The 4,669-nt window shown below is 35.1% G+C and overlaps 1 protein-coding gene across 3 annotated transcripts in view; it reads left to right on the top strand.

Annotated features, from left to right (window-relative positions):
* LOC100650807 overlaps positions 1-4,669 on the top strand; it is a 587,269-nt gene that overhangs the window by 2,340 nt on the left and 580,260 nt on the right. The window lies entirely within an intron of this gene.

Here is a 4,669-nt window from a genome sequence, read left to right as displayed (position 1 = left end):
TCGTAGAAAATTGAATAAGAACTGGTTGATGTTGCAGATGAACCATTCTAAGACCTTATTCGTCGTAGCTAGCATATAAGCATTAATTTGAGATAATTCTTCTTGAAATGCAAACGCGTTTAAGACGAACGATCTTATTCCTCTACATAATGCACTTCACGAGATAAAAACGTAACCTTCTAACAATTTGCTACACACACACACATACACACACACGCGCACGCAAGCACGCACAAACGTATTCGTAATACATATGAAATTAATTGTAAAAGGCGGAAAGTTTTATTTGGTCGAATTGGACGTGAAAAATATCGGTGCGCTGGAAATCAGCGACTCGTAATTATCCCGCCGCTTAATTACACCGGCGTGTTTTTCGGGATGAACGGGTGGCGGTTGTCTTTTTAGCCGGCAAAACTCGGAAAAGGAATTCTCGCGGTGTGTCTCGTTTTTCAACGGGTCGGCCCTTTCACTTACAGGCTCATCAATCTCCCGCTAGTTTTTCCGACGTGTCAGTGTTACCTATGGGAGCTCGTATGCAGTCACGAACCCTCATCACCAGTCGTTTCTCTTTCCCTTTCTTCCTCAAGCTTTCCGGTTCTGTTGCGCAACTTATCATTATCATATGTATCTCGTGCACGCAGCATCGAGGCACTCGGCAAAGAGCAACGTGTATCTAACTTTTTGCCAATCTTCGTTCTCGTTCGCGAATGATGTTTTGCTTGAAACAAGTGGTTGGTATCGATAGATAGTTGGTTGAAAAGTGTACGTCGAAGAATGGTTCAGTCGGTTTACGTGTTGGTTAAATAAAGTAGCATTCCGTAGCAGATCCGCATTACGTGAAGTACAAAGTTGTTGTAGTTTGTATTTATAATATTTTATATTATTGTATATTATATTTTTCTATACTTTTTACTACAATCCGGGTCTCATTATACAATAGAATTAATATTGTTAAAGAAATTTTAATAATCGAAAGTTTTAAGTTACCGATATTGCTATTATTGTTTGTTAGTTTAGCTAAGTTTTTGTAAAGTTAGCTAAATATTCTGTTTGATAGAAAATTATGAAATTATAAAAGACAAGTGTATAACCTACAACTTGGAACTTATCAATTTGCTAATTACATATTATTGCCTGGTAAATTATAGGTAGTTTAAGAGATCACTGACCTACTTGTAGATGAAATATGATTTCCTTCTTTAAAAAATTAGTTTATTAACGACAGTGGTTGGCAAGGAATTCCTAGCCAAACTATAATTCTATTTTGATCATAATTATACGTTTAAAAACTTGTTCTTCAGAGAAATTTGATCGGATATTTTACAAGCTGAAATGCTTTTGCACTTGTATGTAGCAGGGTTATATTTTCAAAGATTCTTTCTATCAATATATAATTATACTATAATTGGTTGGAAATTTTTCACATGAGATTATATAATTACAATTTAATTACACCTTAATATGCTGATAATAAGGTATCAATTTAATAATACACTATTACGAAGATATTGATATAATAACAGATATAGTATAGTGTTGAGTCAGAGAAATCTTAAGTCGTATTACGTTTAACGAATATTTAAGTATGTGATTTTTAAGAAGTTATCTAAATCGATTCTATAAACAAAGATACTTTACGTTCGATAATATACAATTATACCCGATCATAAGCGCGATTATTCGAAGGTTAATTACTACAGTACATCTTACCTATGTATATTTTATTAAATAACAGAGGATCTGCATTGTTATGCAAGCAACGTACTTTTTATTCTTTATCGACGTTTGATTACCTTCAAACACATTGATAGTTATATAACATCTTTTGTAAAATCAGGTATATTCGAACTGTTGACTCACGTTTAACCGTAAATTGTAACCTACATTGCGTTCAACGAATGGCGATTGCAGCGTTTGAGAATGTTTTCTACACTTTGTGAAATATCTTAACAATACTGTACTTATGTCCTCTAATTAAGATATCCAATTACATTTGAATTAATTACATTCGTTACTAATTGCGTTGGCAGTTAAAATAAGATAATGGAAAGTTTTCTAGAAAATTTATTCAAAATCAAATTAAAAATGTAATAGCAACTTGCTTACCAATCACTCTTAGCCTTCGAACAATTTTTATATCGTATATATTCAATATGCCATATATTCGGAAGGGTATGAATTACTCTAAATATTCGTAGTCTACTTATGTATCAAATATAAATACTAGTTCCCCTACCGTGTATAAAATATAAATTTAATAATACACAAATATTTCCTAGAAGCAATTTCGATACTACGAGCTTATTTTTGAGTTCGATAATTTCCGCTCGATATCTCTTTACTTAATGTTATATCAACACGTGGCTGCGAAAACTTTTTCTAGAGGGATCGTTCGCTTGGTTCCACGTCGAATCGCAGTTTCTATAAGCGATTTCAACGGGGTGGTCCCTCGCCCACGGTGTGGCAACTATATTGAATAGGCAAACGCGAAGCCGGACCGGTACGAACCCGATTGTACGTACCTAAGAGAGTTTATATTTGCACGAACCTCTGTACATTCAAACACGAACGTTCCGTAATTTCTGGTCAGTTATCGTCTCCTCCGGTTCGAATTTAATTGCATCGTCAGGTAGGTTACAAAACGCGTTTCTATCGCTGTCGCATGATTTTTATTATCACGGCCTGGACGAAGTACAGAATGAGGTTTCTTTTTTTTTTTTTCCTTTAAATACGGAGAATTATCGTAGGCGACTTAACTAACGCAGCAATATCGTTCCATCGCGAATATACATATTAATGTATTAATGCGTTCAACAAACCGTGTTCCGTACTTATTCATGCAGTTGCCTCGATACATTAACCCTTTGCGGTTCGTCTGCTTCATGCGATTGCCTGTTACTATGTTCGATTTATTCCCAAGGTAATTTGTCCTAAACATAGAATAATGCTGAACATAACGGTCAAATTATAACATCGTAGAATTAAATCTGACAGTAAGATACAATTTTCTCGAAGCAAATTAATCATCTCTTTCTTGGAAGCAACGATATAAATAGGATGTTAGAAGAAAAGAGAGATTTTGGAAGCTTACAGTACTCATCGAAAGGGATAGATGAACAATGTGTAATCAATATCTATGTATCTTAAAATTCATTCTTTTGATATTTTTCAATTTTCAATTTTTGCGAGAAAATTTTAGATTTTTTCACCAATTGATATTGAAAATATTTGAAAAATCTTCGGAAAAACATAGACCTTTAGTTCATTCTAGTGCGCTTTGCTCGAGAATTGATGCAGCTCTAATTACTCTAGTTCCGGCTTTGAACGATGCCAATTAAAAGTGTTTCTCCTCGTTACACGATCAAAATCTGTATCACTTAAATCATATGGTTTAAAGAAGAAATCCTGTTTCTCCCATTAAAAAACACGTACAAATTTTTATCGTTCATATACGTATAATACTTGCGTCTATTATCGTAGCTAATTAATTTTCTTGCGAAAATTGCTACGTGCTAGCAAAATCTGAGATCCTTTTTATGTAACATCCTCTGTGTTAAATGCAGGGTTCAGCCGCATAACAGGCGAAGGCGAGCACGACGATGATTCCTCCTAGAAAAATAAGAAAAAAATAGAGATTAAAAGTTTCTTATTCTTAGCTTAGTTTTCGAGGAAATCGAATTTGAAAATTTATCACGTGTAGTTGATCCTGGCTAATTTCGGACTGGTCAAGACTAGATTATCGACAGGAGGTTATTCTATGCGTGAAAATAAGTGCAAAACTTAGAATAAGATTTTTACGCGAGATACTTTGTTTCCGAGAAAAATAAATTTGAAGATCTATCATACGCATGTATTAGGCTGATTTTTAACCAAACACGTTCAAACTCTATTTCCTTAAAAGCGAAACTCTAAACGGAAAAAAATTTTATTTTACATTTTCGATTTATTTTCGTAAGTAGAATGACCTTCTGTCGATAACCTAGTTTTTACCAGTCCGCAATTAGTCATGTTCAAACGTTGAAACTTGACAAATGTTGAAACTCGAATTTCTCGAAAACTAACCGAAATTTGAATGAACAAATTTTATCATATAGTTTCTTCCTATTTCTCCAGAAGGAATCACGACGTGCTCACTTTTACGCGTTATTCGACCGAACACGGTATACGCGTAACTGAGAAGCCTCTGGAATCGTTTCAATAGAATAGCACTGTGTTTTGGACCACCCACCGGTAAACTTTAAGACGCTGCAATAATCTATCATGTCATAAGATTCCTTTTTGGTAGACAATCTAAAGTACACTCTTGCAGCCACGATAATACTTTTCTTACCGTGAAACGCGTGGGATTCGTGCATTGTGCGTTATTCGACGTTAACATTTACGCATCTCTACAATCATCCTCTATGCACCGGAACAAAAGGCTGAGGTTCGTCGATCAGAGCCACGGCTGATTTTAAGAAGCTCTCTACGGCTTCGTACTTCCTATTGTTCCCTGGCTGCTGTCTTATTTCGAACGTGCATCTACAATCTGCTTCTCGCATCGCGAGTAAACGGCCTACGAAAATTTTTTCTCCCCGTGCGTTTCTCGTAAAACAGGTTGTTTGGTTGTTCCGATACGATCGCCACTGTGATTTCTTGCTATATACGAGTTATCCAGTTTAGCGAATCG

This window comes from Bombus terrestris, chromosome 5 (genome assembly GCF_910591885.1).
Source record: "Bombus terrestris chromosome 5, iyBomTerr1.2, whole genome shotgun sequence".
Lineage (NCBI taxonomy): Eukaryota > Metazoa > Arthropoda > Insecta > Hymenoptera > Apidae > Bombus > Bombus terrestris.
Note: the sequence above shows the minus strand (reverse complement) of the source record. Positions and strands in the feature narration are given on the sequence as shown.